Below are 20,528 nucleotides of genomic sequence, written 5' to 3' on the forward strand. Positions count from 1 at the left end.
TATTAATAAATGAAATAAAATAAAAACAATAATGGAGTTGTTGTTATTATTATTATTATTATTATTAGTTTTATTATTATTGCTGTTGTTGTTATAATTATTTTTTTTATTCTATTTTTAAATTGCTGGAGACTCCATTGGTGCCTTCCAGCCGTTGATAGATGGAAAGACTACATTTCCCAGAAGTCTCCTCGAGCACTGCGCCAAAACTCTCTCCACGCGCTCCACCTACCGGCTCCAGCAGGCCGGTGGTGACACTTTAATGACTCGCGTGCGTGAGGCGGCGGCGGCAGCAGCATCCTGATCAAACAACAGCAGCAGCAGCAGCGACACTGAACAGGTGAGATGAAGCTTTTCTATCTGACAGTCTGTCGCAGCCTTTCTTCTTCTTCTTTTTTAATAATGTGCTGAGTTAAAATGTGTAAACTTTACCGTTAACGGTGTTTGTCGGCGGACGTTAACGAAGCTGTCACAGAGAGTCGCGCGGTGTCAGTTGGTTTGAGAGCGACGCCAAACTGACTTTGATGACAGCCTGTTTGTTAGCAGCGTTAACAATATAGCAACATCTGCTCCTTTAATTTAATGAGTCACTGTGAAGCAGACGTGTTTTTCCTGATATGACTACGTCTGTCATATAAATAGCCAGAGGACAGGTTGTTTACATGCTAAGTGAACGTGTCACTGTGCGAGTGTCTCATTTGGGGAACAAGTGGAATAAACACGGTTGGAACAGGACGTTATTTTACGTTTTTACGTGGCTTCACATCTTGAATTTCACTGTGTACTTGGAAACGTTGCAGCCTGCGGAGTTCAACAGGATCCGTGCTGGATCAATACTCCCCATCTGCCTCTTTCTGTCTCAGTGTTTAGTCCAACACGACTGGAAAGAAGTATTAATACATGCAGTGATGGTGTTGTCTTGGGTAGTGTAATGTTTTACCTGACAACTCTATGGGTTTTCTCCTGTGTGAAGGGACATGTCAGTTACATTATCTAACAGGACAGTGAAGATACTGCAGCTTACACATACACACACCCCAAGAAAATCCAGAAACTAAAATGAAAGTCTGTTAATATTTTTAAATATTTGGATATTTCGTGTGTTATTTGAGCTTGACAGACTTTTCTTGATTTATTTTCTTTAACAAACAATTCTAAATTCTGCTTCAAAGCCTTACACTGCCAGGAATACATAGCCTATCTACACGAGGTATGTCGTGGCTTTTTTTGTCGTGGCTGTTTTGTTGGGAAAAAAGTTGTTAAATTGAAATCTAAACCTAGTCTAAAAAATATTGGAATTGGCTTCAAGAATACCCACTGTGTGTACGTTTTTAATGGGAAAATTGTTTAAGATTCAGGGGGATTTAGTGGCATCTAGCAGTGAGCTGAAACGTCTCCCGGTTAGGATTCCTTTAGTGTTCTTTCTTCAGGAGGTTTTCACCAGGAGCCGAATTACTCACAGAGCTCTCTTCCTCTCTAAAACAAACAGACCAGGTGATTAAAACGGGTAAAAATGCTGAATAAAGCAGTTTCACGTTACAAATCAGGTTTTCTCCTATGATGTTTGGCACATCACAAAAGAGCTGCTAGCCCAGCACCTGCTTGTTTCTGCGCACCGATTGTCTCTGATAACTTGATGTGTGCTCACTTTTTTTCTGGTACAGACATTCAGGAGGTTTTTAGCGTGAGCCGAATTATCCACAGAGGTCTCCTTCGCTCTAAAACAAATTGACCCGGTGATTTAAATCGGTAAAAAAACTGAATAAAGTAGTTTAGCGTACAAATCAGTGTTTCTCCTATGCTGTGTGGCTCATCAGAGACAGGCAGCTAGCCCAGCACCTGCTAATGTGTGCACAACTTTTTTGTCTGACAACTTGAGATGTGACATTCAGGAGATTTTTACCGGGAGCCAAATTATCCGCAGAGGTCTCCTTCTCTCCAAAACAAATGGACCAGGGGCCTCGTTTATAAAACAATGCGTAGGATCTCTACTGAAATTGTACATACGAACAAAGCCAAAAATGGTGTGTGCCAGAAAATATTTGACAATTTCTACAATCAGACTTCCATGTTACCATCTGTCACAAATTTCCTGTCTCCCAAACGTTTCTCCCATCAAGTCTGTTTTTATAGATCTCAACTTTTGCGTGTGAAGTGGCGTACGCCTCTTTCATGCCTCGTTTTGTGCATACGCAGTGTTTATAAATAAGACCCCTGGTGATTTAAACAGGTAAAACACAGATTAAAGCAGTTTCAAGTTAGAAATCAGTGTTTCTTTGATGCTGTTTGGCATGTCAGAGACGGGCCGCTCACCCAGCACCTGCTAATGTGTGCTTACCTTTTTTCTCTGATAGTTTAAGATCCAGATGTTCAGGAGATTTTTTTAGTCTCTTCCTCTTCAAACAAACGGACCCCGTGATTTAAACTGGCAAAAACACTGAATAAATCGAGTCTAAAATATTGGTGTTATGGTATAGAGTAGAATCCCCCCATGTTTAGGCCAAGTTTTTCATGTTAAAGTCCTCCTAGGTAGCAAAAATCCCCAAAGTTTCCTCAGAAATACAGAGGATATGACCTCAGTACCATCAGTGGTAGATAAAGCCCTTAACTCAAGATCTGTACACAATACAAAGATTTACTTTTATCAGATTTGAATCAGTGAAGGTAGCTAGGCGCCGTTTAGCACCAGCCTGAAGGGTTATTAAAGTTTTCTCTCCAAAATAAACCTGCAATTGTACAAATTAATTTACTAATTCAGCTGCACTGCTTATTTTTTCTTGTGTTTTTATGTAAATTTCACATTTGCCACTAATGGCACGTTGCCCTTTGGTACCACTTCAATGCACTGCAAGCAGTTTTACTTCACATGATCAGCGAGCCATTTGTTCCTCATTAGATCAGTGCCATGTGAAGCAGTCAAACAGGGCCTTGTTGTGTTTGGTGTGCCTTTATGTGGAAGCTTGTTGTTTACGTCTTTAATAGGACCTTAAATGCTTCATTACAGCAAACTCTCCTGACTAAGCTCCTGTCTGCGATTCTACTCCTGCCACGTAACATTTACTTGTAACCTACATTACCGAAGTGCTCCAGAAACATCAGATCACTGCCTGAAATAGAGATGCTTTAATAATAAACCTTTTCTATTTTGGTCATGGCTTACTGTGTAGCATAATTGGACTTTTCAATAACGACAAAAGGGAAAGAAAAGTTGTAAAATATCCTAATTGCAGAGCTTACGTTGTAGTCTTGTGTTTATAGGAGAGGCCAGCCTTGCAAGGAAACGCTCATGGATCCTTTGGGAGAGACCAAATGGGCAACAAATAACAGCTTTCACTTTCTTCTGTTCCTTTTGATTACGCCGGCAGAAAGGAGAGTTCAAATATGAGCAGTGCACCAGTCATTTATGAGGCAGTCAATGTGAATGTTGTTTGTAGGTAATTACACCCTGTGTTTTTCTCATGGTTAACCATCCAAGAAGGGGAAATAGTCTCCGGCTTCTGGGCTGTGTTCGGGACGGGCTGGGCTAGACACATGAAAGCACCAAGGGAGGCTGGTCTTATGTCGATGTAATGATGCAGGCTAAAGCACAGTATACAGTTTTTAATCATTGATGTTTACCGATAGGCTCCTGTCTTTTTTGTGTCTAGTGTTTGTAGCCAGGAAGATTGCATCCGTCAACAAATTTGCAATCTGTCTGTTTGAATTTGTTATTGATTCCATGACTTTGTGTTTCTCATTGATGGAGGCAGTAGCGTCCCTTACCAGGACTAATCCTTAGCATGTCCTTGTAGAGCCTGGAGCAGAGAATCCCCCTCTTTTTTTTCTATAGCTGCTTTCTTCCTCTGTTCAACTCATTATCCAGGCAGTTCCTGTCATTGGCTTGCTATTTATAGCCAGAGGTTATGTGGGGAGCACCCATGTCCAGTTGTACAGCGGTGGTATGACAGAAAATGATACCTGGCAATCACCTTGACCATTCTGCTCAGTGGGAATGTGTGACACTCTAAAGGGGATTCATGGTCTCCTGTCATTGCTGTGCCACACACTCAGGATCATCTACAGTGCTGGTGTCCTGGATTTACTTATGTTTGATGCACGCTAAGGGACTGTTAGTAGAAAATTAGCAGCAGAGTCAAAGTGGAGTCTGTCATCCACGTGCTGTAACTGACATATGAAATTAGTTAGGTTGGGGGTGGGGTAACAACATTTAGAGTGACCTTGTCCAGCTGTGGGAAGAAGGGTGAAAGGCAGATACTGCAGTGATGTTGTCCTCTATATTGTACATCACAAGCTCACCTCAGATGCGGAATTCCAGTTGCTTTCTATGGAAGGAGACGCCACCATAATAATGACTTGTAGGCTCAATATAATTAAGATAAAACACAGACATCAGTGTGGATGTTGCAATCTAGAATCAGGGAATTGCACACTTTTCAAACCTCCAGTGCCCCAATATAACCACAAAGAAATGTACTTACAGTATGACTCGTCTAAAAGCTGGGTAGAGATACAGTCTGCAATTTGCATGTCCAAACGTGGACATACCTCTGTCTTGTTTACTCAGTCAAAAAAGTACTGATTAGGCATTTAAGATTAAATTAAGACTGAGGTTTATGCAAATCTTTACATGCAAAGAGTGTGCACATCCTTGATAACAGCTAAGCAGTAGGGCTGTACAGTGTAGGTATATATTTTTTTTATGCTATCGCAGTGTCAACTTGTGTGAAACACCTTGTGAAAGACTGTGTTATTGCACTAGGGATTTTTATGCCTCCGCACCAGAGAAAGCCGTGGGCAGAGGCATTATGTTTTCAGGCTGTCCGTCCATCTCAGTCTCATGAATGTGTATCTCAGACATATCTTGAGGGACTGTCTTCAAATTTGTACAAATGTTCACCTGGGTTTTAGGATGAACTGATTAGATCTTGGTGGTCGAAAAGGTTAAGGATCACCGAGACCTCACAAAACACGTTTTTGGCCATAACTCAAGAATTCTCACGCTAATTCTGACAAAATTTCCTACAAATATCAAATAGAAAAAATAGTAAAGTCCGTTTTATATCTGAGAGGTCAAAGGTCAGTTTCACTGTGACATCATCATGTTTTCTGGCTGTTATTCAACGCCGTAACTGAGAAACAAAAGAGGAGACATTTGGTCAGATACTGAATTGATGACACTTATCTTGAAATTGTGCTGGCTGTATTGGTTGTCTGTGCTGCCGGGTTGAAGATGTGTGTAAAGCATCCATGAATTTATAGCTTCTTTGCAGCAACATCCATATTTGAAGCTTTGTCAACTGTCATGACTTCATATGACTTCATGCTTTTTCTTATTTTGCACAATGAATGAATATTATGGACATTGAAAAGCATTATATTTCATGTCTCCATCCACTGGTGGGCCATCACGATGGACGGAGCAGTGAGTGACAACAACCCTGCCCACACGTAAGGATACCGTTTGCGATGGAAACGCTAGGGTCTAGGTACCATGTCTGAAGGGTTCCTTTTGGCTCCAAAGGTACCATACCGAAAGTGTTTGGTGGAAACGGGGCTTTTGTTTTCAGTTCAGTGTTGATTTAGTTCAATAAAAGTATGTTGGAAAAAATTTCCCTTTTATTTTATTTTTTGATTCAACAAGCAATTTCTCATATTTTAGCAGTATACTGAAAGTAGCAGAACAGCAGACCTAAGTACACTTTAATATCTGTTTATCGCAAGTAATATTTAACGTCATCACATATCATATATTTTCCTCATAACGAGCAGCCCTAATAGGCAATACCTGTTTATTTAAAAAGTCAGTGTGGAGTAGGGGTGTAAGACTTGCCATGTTGTGAACAGTGGTTACATGAGCATCAAAACCAGCCACAACTCAGCCCTGAGCAGAGTGACCGTCCGCAATTGACCAATCAACAGACTGCAGTGTTCACAGCTCCACCTTTTAGTACCAGATCTGTGTGCTAGGTACCCCAACAGAGGGGGGACCAAAAATGGGGACGATAAGGAACAGTTCAGTTGGTACCATCCGCAACTTTACACAGTGGAAAAAAATGCGTACCAAACTGAACTGTACTGTACCGTACTGCTTGGTGGAAACAGGGCTTTTGACAATGCCAGAAGTCAGGGCGAGGGTTGTTGTAGGTTGAGTGGGTGGGGATTTAAAAATTTACGATTATTAAGTTGAGCTTGTGTGAAACTTTAGCCACAAGGACTCATAGATGAGATACCCATCACCCAGCTCCCCACAGTAATGAGGATCAAGGAGGCTACTGAGCTGTACCAATCTGAGTTCATCAAGTCTATTAGTTGCTGTGTGGTGTTAGCCTACAGTGACCTGTCATCAATCAATATGGAGGGACAAATCTGTGTTTTAAATTTTGCCAGAGGCACAACTAAAGTCATACAGATGTCCAAAATATCCCACAGGTCTCTTGACACTGGAAAAGGCCTCATTTATAAAACGACTTGGTCAGATTTTCATCTTTAGTAATGTCTTTATTGCAGAAAAGTAGTTTGAGGTTAATCTCTAAACAAACTCAAAACTTGATAGTGAATTTCCTGTTGGCTGCATCAGAGCAGAGCAGTTTTTGAAAGCCTGTGCAGGTCAGCGAGTGCACCCACTGTTTCCTGGTTCATACATTGCAACAATTTCTCTGGCATAGATTATCATCAGGTAAAGCCATCAGAAATTAATGTTAAAATGCAATGTGTTGCATAAGATGCAGGTTGTCTTCTTAAAATTAGCTTCTGTTTATATATTCTTAAGAAGTGAATGTAAATGAGGTCTCAGATCTTGTGTTTTGATTCAAAGCGAGAGTGGTGAATAGATAACATGCAAATGTGCTCTGGCCTGGTTGGCTATAGATGAGGTACCAGAGAGAGGCGCTGACTGGGTGTAGTTCATGAATCCTGAGCAGCATTACTGTCAAGCTGGACAACAGAGTGACCTGACATCAAAAGGTGCTTCATGCATATACAGTAGCTGCAATAATAATATGCTTTGAGATTAGTTTACCAGAGAATTCTTGTTTGCCTCCCTTTATTCAGCTTACATAGCTGTGCGTGTTGATCCTCGTGTTTGCAACAGGATTAGTTCTCACCCTCTTCAGCATGAGGATCTTAGGAAAATATTAATATGGTCAGACACAGTTTTCATTCCCACTCTGTTACGCACACACATTCAGGGAAAAGCACTCAGTGTGATTTGGGAAGAAAGAGTTGTTATCTGTCCTCAAGAGGCGAGGTCTGGGCTGCATACAGTTGGAGTGGCACGTCCTTAACTGCAGTGGAGGAGGCTTTAATTGAGGAGATAAGAGGAGATGGACTGATTGGAGATGGAATGATGTGGTGTTCAGTCCGTTGAATAAATAAAAGTCCCCCTGTTTCTGACAGAATGTGAGGCTGCTCAGCATGCTGTCAGCAGGTTGCAGCTATTTTGCAAAGTATTTTAACTCTTGCTTTGCAGAAGCACAGATGGCTCCCAGCCTCCTCAGCATTGCCAGGCTACCTCCCTTCTCCTCTAAAGCGTCATCTGTACTGGCACAGCAGTGTTTTCTGTCTGAGAGGTGTAGCTGTGAAGGGAGGCATTGCCAAGCATCTTTTTCCTCTGGCTCCTTTTTTTTTTTTTAGTTCAAGAACGTCCAGGAAACAGACTGCATACTTGACAAGTATCACGGTCTAACTCACTGGCTCCAAGGAATGCTAGTGTTGCTGTAAATGGGTCATCTGGGCCACGTCTGAGGTAAAGCAGAGATATGAACTCTTAACATGAATGTCTCAGGCTTCTTTTGCCTGTCACGGTAACTACTTTTGTTGGATGATGTATTTCCCAGAAATACTTGCAATAAATGTCATTTTAATATATGTTTATACAATAGAATAATAATACAAGTACACCTTTTCAAAGGGCAATGAAGTTATAGTTCTTAAGAATATTCAGACATTGGAATTGGAATATATAAACTATTTAACATATCCATTAAAAAGTAATCAAAAACCTATTAATATATTGAAAAATTAAAAATACTTTTATAGGAGTAGCCCAAAATTACTTATTAATTTGAGAGTTGATACAAATTTGGCAAGTAGAACCTTGTGACTTAAAGACAGGCTTACCAAGCTCTGGGAATACCACAGTTATGGGCCTTTACACCGCTGTGCAGTAACTCGCTGCCTCCAGTCGTTTTAATGAGGGGAAGATAGTAGAAGGGAGGTGGTTTGAAACAGCAATTGAAGTATTAAGCGGTTGCTGACCATGTGAACACGCACAGATTTTGCTCTGCTGCATAGAGTTCACGTGTTAAACATCTGGAGGTTGCCGCCTGGCTTTGGCCGATCAAAAAGTGGGTATCCCAGAAGCAGGAAGAAGACAAGATGGAGGAGCTGATAATGTTAGTGTCTGAATACCCGGAGTTACATCACCAGTAACTTATATGGACAACCAGAAGATAGAGTGGGCCTGGGGTAACATTTACAGCAAACTTTCATTCATTCATTCATTTCCATAACCGCTTATCCAGTTAGGAGTCGTGGGTGGGCTGGAGCCTATCCCAGCTGACACTGGGCGAGAGGCGGGTACAGCCTCGACAGGTCACCAGACTATCACAGGGCTGACACATATACGCTCACATTCACACCTATGGACAATTTAGAGTCACCAGTTAATCTGCATGTCTTTGGACTGTGGGAGGAAGCTGGAGTACCTGGAGAAAACCCACGCTGACACAAGGGAGAACATGCAAACTCCACACAGAAGGGCTCCCCCACCCCCTGCACCACCATTATTCCACCAAACTTCAGATTACTAATTTCAGTGATTTCTGTTGTCTTGCAGCTACAAGCTAGCTCGCACTTTTGCCAGTGTTCAGGGAAGCACCTACCTGTCAGCACCGTTGTGGACTGTAGTGGCAGCAGCTGCTTTCAAAAACATTTTGCTTTTGGGTAGGCTCTTGCAGGTAGGTAGTTATTAGGGCGGTTACTGCACCGGCGGTGTAAAAGAAGCGTTACCTCCATTATCTTGCCAGTGTACTGCAGTTGGTTCCCAGGGAAGTACGGCCTGGGAGCCGCGCAGTTTGCTGTTGGATTTACAGAGTGGATGATGAAGTTGTTGGAGGGTAAAACAACAAACGCAGACTTTTTGGCTCATTGCCAGACGATGGCAAGCAAACAACTATCAGGACTGTGTCGCTTCCACTCCAAAAATGCAGCTGCAGGCTACTGGCAAGCTACGCTGTGTCGTCTCTGAAGTGTTATTTCATTTTTCTTCTGAGAGAAAAAAGGGGAAAACCCTGCGGTTTATTCTGGCATGTTGACTAAAATGTTGGTGACATTCTTATGTAAAGACAACAGACAATATGGTAGTGAGCAAAATGACTGAAGTCATGTCTATATTGTAGTCGATAACCTAATCATGATATAAGGCTTTTTTTGCTTCCACGATAGCCTGAAGGCAAGAACAGTGTAGTGCAGAAGTGTCATGAGCAAGTCAAGATGTAGACAGATGATTTGATATTGAGTTATCTCACCCAGGTAAACAGGACAAGCAAGTTTATAAGTGTGACGTTTACACATGCATAGGGAGTGTCTTTGGAATGATTGCTCGGTGGCTGAGGTCTGACCCATTGTTATCTCTTTGTGGACTCTCGTCATCATACAGGCTGCATGGAACACACCCCCTACTGTATGAACATCAAATAGCTCTCATGCCACAAATCTGTGCGCTGTTGCAAACTCGAAGGACGTAGAGCGCGGATTGCTCCTTTTAGGTTGGACAGTAATTCTACTCAGTGGCATTCATACTATGATGTTCCATTGTGGAAAATCACTGAGCTCTGTTAAGTGGTGGTCTTTTTATTCCCTGGCGGTTCTCATGCATGCTATGCTAGAGTTTCTATGGAATCCGCCCACTCTCTGTACATGCAGCCAGCCAGGCAGACAGGAAAGCGGCTGAAGTTTCTGCCATGTGGCTCTGACTGACTGTTTATCAGACAAGAACTTTGACACCATCTGAGCAGGAAGTTTGGCCCTCGAGGGAGCCCGGGCTCTGAGAACGATGAAACAGAGGATGAAGCACATGAAATATGCAAGAAGACTGTATCTTTATCCGCTCCTACTTCTTTATTCCTGGTGAATCCAGGACAGAGCAGTTTCTTGGGAGAGAATGGGTGGCTGTGACTGCTGCCAGGGCGCACAGTTCAATATGTCAGTAACGTCTTGTTTGGCTTGGGCCAAAGTGTGCATGCTTACGTCCAACTTTTATAGAGGGATTAGTTTTCTTTGTGTTCATCGTGTTAATGAATTCCACACGATTAGGCAGTATCATTAACAGCAAAATGAAAGTATGAATGTGAAGATTTTGATCTCTCCTTTTTGCATACATGACAAGTAGACGAAAGAAGACATTTTAAGACAAAGGATGTATGAAATTATAAACAACATTTCTCACTATTTTCTGATATTTTATCGACAAAATTGCTAACAAAAATAGTGCAGGGTTTCCCACACATTCATTTATTTGTAGAGCACTGCCACAATATCAGCATTCGCTGATACAATATTGATTCTTTGGACAACCATATGATATTTGGTGATAACACAAAGTCTGTGTATCTACTCAAGGGCTTGCGATCAATATTGTTTTTATCAATAAATATCCTCATTATCTTCTCCTTGACTGCTTACCATTATCTTCCTGTCACTAGGTTGCTAGCACTATGTGAACGTTTAGGAAAGAGGTGCGCTTGGACAAAAATAGTGACAAAGACGTGGCGTGAGAATTCAAAAATAAAGGCATGTCCTTAAGATGAAGCTATGTATCGATGTTTTCACTTTGCATCGTTGATATTGATCATTGATTTATCATTCCTGACAGATGTATCGTTACTCATTATCATTACTCCCTTACTGTGACACAACTTAAATATATCAGAAAAATATATTTGTTAGTGTTTTAGAAACCAGACTGTTCATTTTGGAGGTTGACCAATGATGGATTTTTAAAGGCAGATATAGTAATGATAGTTTGGAACAGGAAAAAGCCAATTAATCGGCCGATATCACGCCCACCCCACCCCCCAAATTTTTTTGACAGTGTTGGAAATGAACTGAACATCTAAGTCAAAGTAATTTATAATTAACTCTGGAATTGAACATCATCAAACCATTAAAAATCTAGGTGGGAGTGATTTTTATTTTTATTATTTTTCAACCTGAGATTCTCAGGTACACAGTGACATTACCTTGACTTTGTGTATGGAGCCTCCGTGCAAATGTTGCGCTACAGTGCTCGACCAGTTGTTTGCTAAAATGAAGAACAGTACACTGAGACACAGTCACACAGCAGAAGGGGCCTGCTGCTCTGGAGCTGTACCCACTGTTCATTGAACACAACCCTCCCCTATTCAGCTCTGGTCGATGATGTACGTCCCTCGTGACTGGTGGAGGCTGCACAACCATCTGCCACTATTGGAGCCAAGGTCCACTGATAACAGCCTGTTGGCGCCAATTGTATGGCCAAACTAATTAATTGGTTAACCTTTAGTTCATTTTTATTTAAGTTAGTAATGAGACATAAAGTTTTAAAAGTAAAATTAAAGTTTATGATGTGAAGAAAATTGCATATGCAGGTTAAATGGTACTTATAAAAAGTTTTGAAGTGTGAATATTGTATCAGATATTTAAATGGGGGATTGAACTTCCCAGCCTCTGCTCTCGGATATGAACTGTCACAATTAATGAGCCATGGTCTCATATTAAGCAGTTTTTTTTTGTTTTTGTTTTTTTTTGAAAGTTTGAGAACCCCTGCTGCAGAGGCCTAAAAGCCAGGCAAACAAACTATTGATCTATGTCCAGATCAAAGGAAATCATCCACTCAGCACTTTCCTCACAAGCTCTGCTTTCCTCTCATCTTGAACGTAAAGATGCTGATTTAAGCAGGAGCTCTCATTTTTAGGCTATTTCATATTCAGATGCCGGGAGGTAGTTTTTCTATGTTTTGGTTGAGGAATTATATCATACTAGGAGGTTTTACTATTTTGAGCACATCAAAGTCTCCACACAAAGGCAGCTGGCTCAATAGTCAATAGACAAACACAATACATACGTGAACTATTGCTTCCCAGCTCTAGGTTCACGGTTCTCCTTTCCCAGGAGTGTAATTCAAACCATTTAAAGTCTGTTAATATTTGTACAGCTGGAGGCATTCTAGTGTGTTTTGGCATCTTGCTTTGCTCACATTCAGCTCTCACAAATTGCTACTGACTGCAGAAAGTGTCACACATTTTGCTGTATTGTTTTGTGTGAAACCAGGCTGCAGGTTCCCCAGTGCTGCTTCTGGGAAGGAGGTTTGCGTCCTGTTGCGTACTAGTTTCAGATCCCTTCAGACTAAAGGGGAAACCCAGAGGGAGAGCAGAGACTGTCTCACAGCATGGGACACAGACTAATCCCACACTCTTCCCGTTTCACTTTTAGCTGAGATAATGACTTTGCACACACAACGCTTCCTTAGACCCAGGTGCTGTACAGATGCTGCAGAGCTGCCGACGTGGTCAGGCACAATTAATACATTAATACATGCATCTAAGCACCACACATTTTTGCACATATTACTGTCTGATATTAAGTGAAATGTTTCTTGATTAACAGTATGCTAGGGCTGCAACTAGATAATTTACTAGGTTATTCTTTCAGTCTATAAAATGTCAGAAAATACCAGTGAAAAATGTCCATCCCAGTTACCCTTAAGTCTAGGTGATGCCTTTTTTTTTGTCCAAAATCCAAAATTATTTAGTTTAATACCATATAAAACAGAAAAAAAGCAGTAAATCTCCACATCTGAGAGCCTGAAAACAGCATTTTCTGCCATTTGTACAAAAAAAATTAGACTTTTTTTCTGTTGACTGACTAATCATTGTAGCTTTACAGTACACTACACGTTTATATAGCAACTGTAATTTGTTCTGGATTCACTAGCTGGAGTGCAGATGTTGGTCAGATGTTCAGCTGCTGTTATGATAATGTGATATCAGAAGCAGCAGTAGCAATGCATCAATATCACACCGGCAGAAGCAACAGAAAATATCTACTTGTGGTTGTAAGATCTTTGTTGTCAGTGACACATTATGATAGGTATCCAGCTGTTTTATACTTCATCATATGTGGTTGTCGTAGACTAAAATAACTAATTAAATTACATTTTCTCGTATCACTCCATCTTTACATCTTCTTGTTGCTGGGCTTCAAGATGGCAGGAAACACTCACCCTCAGATACATTATCAGTAATCCATCAGGAAAAATAAATTGACTGCATGAAGTTTGGCTTGTGCCCCAGCCAGTTCATATTAAAAATTTATAATATGATGCAGAACAGTTTGTCATTCAGTACATAAAAAACCCCATCTACAACTCCCGGGAGGTGGAGCTCCCACCACCAGGGTTGTGCACAGGTGTGTTGCATGCTGCCAGTGATTAGACTGAGGTTTGTTATTTTTGGATTTTTGGAGTCTGTCAACTCCAGGGTGGGGGGAGCCCCTCTGTGCGGGGTCTGCATGTTCTCTCCGCATCAGCATGGGCTTTCTCGGGGTACTCAGGCTTCCTCCCACAGTCCAAATACATGCAGGTTAGGTTAATTGGTGACTCTATTTTGACCATAGGTATGAATGTGAGCGCTAATTGTAATTGTAATTGTGATGAAATAGGACCCCATCTTATGGTAAATTTACTTTCACTTGTATAGCACTTTTCTCGTCTTCCTGCTCTTTAAAGCCCTTTAACACTACATGTCACATTCATCCATTGACACAGACATTGTACACTGGTGGCCAGGGCTACCATCCAAGGTGCCACTTGATACTTGTTGCAAACTGTGCAATACATACTGTAATGCCACCTAACTAAACTAAGCTCATAATCTTTGTCTTTACCCACCATTTTGTTGCGAGTGCCAGATCGGTACTCCACACGTGCAACTCTCAATAAAGATGAGAAGGAAGCAAGATGGCAAGATGGCCCACTCCTTAGCTACATCCATCATCAGCTCTAAAATGATGAGTTTAATTTTTTATTACTACTCCTGCACAATCGGGCACGTGAGTTGAGCTCGGCTTGGCGTGTTACTGGCCCTGGGCAATCAGGCAATCTTTATTGTCAACCCTGCTGTTAAATCTCCCACTGAAGTTATCTAGTGTTGCATGTTCAATGCACAACTTAATCCTCTTACAGACATCTTTGAAATGAAATGGCAACACTGACAGTTATTCCATGCAGTGGAGGGGAGTTTAACAACAAAAAGAGACAGCTGTGACTGTAAACGAAATACAACTTTACTGAATCTTTCTTTATTTTGACTAATAGTTTTTGGCGCATTGAAAACTGGGAACCATCCATCGCCAGATGGCTTCGTTTTTTAAATAGATGAAGCTTTAATTAAATAGTTGGGTTCATATGTGTATTTTTATGGGAACAACTACACAGCATAGACCAGTAATGTAGCATCAAGAGCAAATAGTATAGAGTGGAGCCAAAATATCAATATTCTGTCCAAATACTGCTGAATCCTCAAAGATGTTTGAAGCTGACTTCATGTTCCAGTCAATATTTCATTCTGCACAAACATGCAGCTTGACAGTTTTAATCCTACAGTATCTTTACACTTTGAGCTAATTTTGTGGACAGTTTTGGTCGGTATCATAAGAGTAGCTTCTACTTTTAATGGTGATGGAAATAACAGTAGGTTATTCTAAGCCACACACTCATCATCATCGCACAATTTACATTTGTTTTCACGTCCTGTGCGATGATGTTGTGTCTGTGGAGACTCTGACTCAGTGCTCTTTCCTGTGCACAGACTGAGGGAGGAAAAAGGAAGACAATAAGAAGCAGGCGGTGCTTAGGAGCTTCAGAATGCCTGCTGCCACCTCCAGCCCCATGTCTTTATGTTCCGTCATTATTTATTGATGTTTGGCCTGTTTCATACTCCAGGCGTGAGCTGTTTCCTTTTTCCTCAGTCACCCTTTCTGTAAGTGTTTAGTTTCAATTTATTCAAAGGATCTTGGCAGTATAGAAACTTATTCCAGTTGGAAATTCTTAGAAATGTCCTCATAAATTAAGTTGGCTGTTTTTATGGCTGAGAAATAATCATTATACTGGTAATTACTGGTTTGCTTTTCCCAAGTCTCTGTTCCATATTGGGACACTTTAAATCGTTTTATTGTTCGTATAAGTGTTGTGTTTTCACTGTGATCCTACAGGTTGATTGGCACCTGTATGCAACATGCTTCTGGTAAAACTCCTCTGTAGGATGATAAGATAAAGAAAGATTAAAAAAAACAAGGCTGTATACTTTTCCCAAAAGTGATATTTTTTTTCCTCAGACGGTAGGCTTTAGCCATGCTAGTGACATGGTCCTGTTGGAAAGTTTGCCATGAAATTTTTGTGCATACATTCATGACCAAGTCTGACTGACTTTGGTGACATTTTGTACGAATGTATGTGGCACCCACTGGATGAATCCTAATGAATTACAGGTAATCCCCTGATTGGTGGTGCTTGTATTCACTTATCCAGTGATGTGTCTATACATCTACTAAATGGGTTGGCACAAAACTTTGTACATTGGGCATTCTTGTTTCCCAGATGATGAATCCTAATACCTTTGAATGTTAATGATATTTTCTTCTAGCACTGCCACAGTGTGGGATTTTAGATAGCATGCTGGTGTCTCTGAAGCAAAAGAGTTGTGACGTGCAACACAATGTGAGGTAAAGCATTCATCTTGGACAGAGCTTTCAGACAATACCAACAGAATAACATGGCAATAACAATCCGTTACTGTCCCTGTTATATGGTAGTTGATCTCATCCTCTGCCCAGAGCACAAGGAGCTCCCGGACCTTGGTGTCTTTCCAGTTTGTGGACATTTGCTGTTCTTCTTCATTGAGTTAGCTGCTAACTACTGCTTGCTGCTTTTTAAATCTCACAGTGGCAAATTTGTTCTTCCTATGGTGATAAAGGCATGACCCGTCCTACTGTACTTACTACTGTGCCTAAGTTTAGGCATGAGCAGTGAGATTAATTTGGGTAAGGGTAAGACAGGGCGGCTGTGGCTCAGAGGTAGAGTGGGTCGTCCACCTATCGGAACATCAGCCGTTCCATCCCCGGCTCCTCTAGTCTGCATGTCGAAGTATCCTTGAGCAAGATACTGAACCCCAAATTGCGCCCAATTGCCTCCTGTGAGAGTGTGTTAAAACTGAGTAGCAGGTGGCACCTTGTATAGTAGCCACCAGTGTATGAATGTGTGTGTGAATGGGTGAATGTGACTCGTAGTGTAAAAGCACTTTGAGTGGTGGGATGACTAGAAAGGCACTATACAAATGCAGGTCAGAGGCAGAGTAGGGTACATCATGCCATTGCCATCCTAGGAAAAACAAATTCGCCCTCCGGTGGGTACCGTATTTTGTAACGATACCAAGTATAAATCCCGCTTAAAGTGGTGCATGTCACGCTGCGGCATAGGGTACGGTACAGGCTCAGCTCTGTAAACGCAGAACCTGTAACGTAGGTATGGCGTCGATTTGACACAGAAGTTTAAATCCCGCTTAACACGTCATCAAAAGGTCACACATGTCCTGTTCTGCCACTTCACACTTACTTCACATGTTTTTACCTTTTATACAGAGTGGTGAGGTGAAATAAGCCCTGAATAGGCTGTGTAAAAGGGGCTTTTGAGTGTAAATCTGCTATGTCTCGTCACCCCATAAATACATGTATTTTTTTTCGTAAACAAACACAACATGTGCCGTGCGCATTTTCCTCCCTCCCAGCTCTACTAAAATTTGGTCTCCCTCATGTTCCTGGCCTCAGCTTGGCACTAAATTGTGCATGGCCTGTCAGGCATTAGTGGCTCTGTTAGTCCAGTCATAAACAAACAATATTGTTGTAATCATGTTGTTGTATTTCTTATTAATAATGCAATAAAGGTAGGATTTACTGTGACACCTTTGACACAGGTTGCTGATGTAGCTACTTTTTAATTTGCCAGAATGTGTCATAATGACAAATGCCAGATCAGCTGGTCTTAAATGAAATCCAACCAGTTTAAGCTGGTACACCAGACTGCACAGGCAAAACCAGATATAGACCCAGCTCCACCCACCAAACATGATATTAAAAATATGCTCTCAGGAATTTTAGTTGAGGACTTCAGCCGTCCATGAAGGGTAGAGCGGAATAGAAAACCAAGTCAAATTTGTCTACTGCAGATAAGAAAAAAAAAATTGGTTAACCTCATTACTAGAACTATGTTTTAAGTGTCAGGATACATAATTTCAACAGAGACCCTCTAAACATAAGAGACAAGCATTTGCTGTGGTCATGATGTAATTCACAGTTGTCACTAAGACTGGCTGTGAACAGTCACAACGTTTAGACAGCAGTTGACAAAACTGCAATAAGATACTGTTTGCTTGTGCCAACATTACAGAATCGGTGTTGTCGAAAGCATGCAACATGAAATCACACCCAAAATCAGTATCTGCAGCAGAGTGTGAAACAGCATGTGGTGCCTAAAAAAGCTTTCTGAACTGTTTCTCAACCCGTAGCAGAAAGCTGTTTTTGTGGTGGTGTAGGGGTGTGGTCGGACCAAGTTGCTCAGTTTACCACTTGCCACAGACTGAAGCCTGTTTCATCCCGGACCAGCGTGCAGTACACTTTCTACCCACACTCTCTACGGCCTTGGCATGCCGCGCGTTGTGGGATCCAAATTAGACCAGAATGGTGGAGCATAAAATGCAGACCCCTCCACAAATGATCCACCCTCACATTAAGAAGTGTTTCTCAGACAAAGACCAGCTTTGTAGCTGCTGTTTATGCCCCAACAGCCCACAGATCACTTTCGAAATAAAGAACTCATAACAATGTCATAAATCAATCTTTATTTTTCAGACTTCCACCAGTCAGACATGAGTTGGACATAGTGCACAAAAAAAATAACAAAGCAGCACAATTTTTTGTTTTACATGGCTGTGGTTTTTAATATAGAGGAATACAATGGCACAGTTGTGTCTCACCCACAAACCACAAACACACATGGGCTCAGGTTAAGTCAAACTGCAAGCCACTGTCCTGGGAACAAAGTGCAGACACCTGCATTTCTAACGGCAGTGGTTTTGGCTGTGTGATTATAATAAAAATGATTACCCTCATTTCGACAGTGCATGGCCCAGTAGTCTCAAAGCCATATGTTCCTCCTCCTCCTGCTCCTTTCTCCCGCTTTTACTGTGTGTTCTTCAAGAGTTCGAAGAAGAGTGGAAAAACTGTGAGAGGAGAAAAACATGCTCATGGCTGAGTATCTGTCCTTCTCTTCCTTTTTGTATGAGAGAGAGTGAAAGAGGCAGCGGCACATACAGCACAGCGGTTGGCAGCCTGCAGTACTTCCTCATCCTGGCTGTTGTGTTGAGACAGACAGCCGCTGCTCCTGACCCTTTTCGCCCTCAGACTCTTCATACAGCTCAGCAAAGGACGGATATTTTGGTCTGTTGTGCTTCAGGGCACTCAGGCAGAGGGCAGTCTCTAGGACAGCGTCCAGTGACAAACACGTGAGTGAATTGCACCACTGTTGTTTTTTTTACTGTAGCATTTTTTCTGACACCAATCTGTCATCACCCTCTGTCTCATTACTCATTTAAGCTCTCGAATATGTTGTTTATCTTCAGTCACTGCTTTGCAGCCATAGAGTTTGTTTTGAATTCAAGATGTGATTGGTGATTGGAGTAGGAAAGTTTGAAATAGGAAAATCTGAAGTCAAGTTTATATATTGAGTTAGGAAGAAAGTGACTAAGAACATCTGCTGCCGGTATTTCTGCCAGGTTTCTCACATTTCTGTCGACCGCTGGAAATAAAATTCAGAAAGGGAAATGTGCCTGGGCCAAACTTTGCAACCTGTGAAATATTCTGTGCAGGCATAGTATTTATCCAAGGTTTTACAACCATGGCTGACCAGAGGTTTGCTGTTTTTAAGTTTATGTTATGCTTACAGTATGTTATATTAAAGCTTATGCTAGCCTTTTAAAAGCTAACCAACAAGCCAGGCAGGAAAAAACACAAGAGGATGTGATGATGACACACAGTGACTTTCAACCTATATCCTTTTTTTAAAAAATGCAGTCAGGATCATAAAAGATGCTTACTGCTTTTAGTGGTCTGGTGTAGGTTTGCATGAATATGTGATAAAGCAGACATTTTCATGCCCATGTCGTGTTGGTAAAGAAAAGCTTAGCTGTAAATCCTAGTTTGGTTTTGCTTTGATGTGTGTTGCGATGCTTGACTATTTCTGATTTTATTCTCTGGACAGAAGCAGTGCAGTCACACCTGAATGCACTTTGCTTAATTAAATGGGGGGCCAGTAATTACTTTATTTTAGGGTCTTTTTTATATCAATGTGTTGCTCTCCAGAAGGCTTCCAGCGGCAGTCTGTGTTTCTGGTGTTAAAAGGTGTACATCGCTTACATTACCTGCTGGCTATTGTTCGATTTTTTTAATCAGTACAATTTTAAACTTAATGTCTGCTCCGTTCAGCAGCAGCAGAGATGCGTCACAGAGTAGCAGGGGTCAGATTTAAATTATAAGGAGAGTTGACCAACAGGGTGAACGATTTGTTTTCAAGGTGAAATGCAAAATCGTCTATTTGGCAATATTACAGATTTAGACCTGATGCTAATAGTGAACCTGAAGTTAATGAGGGAAAAGGAGTTGGTTAAATCGCTAAGAAGTTGGAGGTGTAGGTGCAGCCTGTCACCTGCAGCTCCTCAGCTAGCGGCTCACTGTGGCTCCTGACTGTTTTATTGCTCACTGCAATATGTAAAATGATCCACTGTCCTTGCTGCAGCGGCTGCAGGTTTGATTCCAACCCTGGCCCTTTGCTCCATGTCATTCCCTCTCTCCTTCCCTCATGGTAGTACTGTCCTATCTAGTAAAGGCAAAAATACCCCAAAACACTTTAAATGATCGTTTTTGATGAATGATAGCAGTAGTTCTAATCTCACTGACAAAACACTTTGCACTTCCTGGGACTCCTTCATTATAAAAGTCAACTCGTGTTTCAGAAGTTAAATGCTTTTTATTTTAAGCTGCAGCAGTAGGAAATGTTTGGTTTGCATCATCAGTAAAGAGTGTCATTAACGAATACCTTTCCTGTAAAACGTGGTGTAATTGATAACACCGGTGTTGTTACATGTTTGTTATCGGGTGGAAATATTTCCTCACCATGGCATCCCCACTTTGCAGTACTGTTCCTTATGTTTTTAAACTTTCAAATTTTTGTCATGTATGTTTTATCGTCAAAATACTATTTTCTCATGTCCTTCTAAAAACATTTTCCTACGTCCCCTAACATAAGTTTCTGCCTGATGGTGTTCTTGGATTTTGGCCCTAGTAGACCCTCTTTTGCACTCCTGATTTCCTTTCGGCTTTCATCAGGAGCGGCCGTCCTGCCACCATTTTGGTGGCTGGGGTCTACTAAGTGCCTGATGTCA

At 41.4% G+C, this 20,528-nt stretch overlaps 1 protein-coding gene across 5 annotated transcripts in view; it reads left to right on the top strand.

Moving 5' to 3' along the window:
- Positions 1-252: 252 nt before the first annotated feature.
- Positions 253-20,528, top strand: part of specc1 (sperm antigen with calponin homology and coiled-coil domains 1) — a 149,212-nt gene continuing 128,936 nt past the window's right edge. For 4 of the 5 annotated variants that reach the window (XR_007569719.1, XM_050041007.1, XM_050041003.1 and 1 more), the window contains exon 1: positions 17,968-18,593. The gene's annotated coding sequence lies outside the window, so the exon portion shown is untranslated. Of the gene's footprint in view, positions 341-17,967; positions 18,594-20,528 lie in introns of those variants that run through there. The other variant, XM_050041004.1, reaches the window with a different exon arrangement.

This window comes from Epinephelus moara, chromosome 3 (assembly GCF_006386435.1).
Source record: "Epinephelus moara isolate mb chromosome 3, YSFRI_EMoa_1.0, whole genome shotgun sequence".
NCBI lineage: Eukaryota > Metazoa > Chordata > Actinopteri > Perciformes > Serranidae > Epinephelus > Epinephelus moara.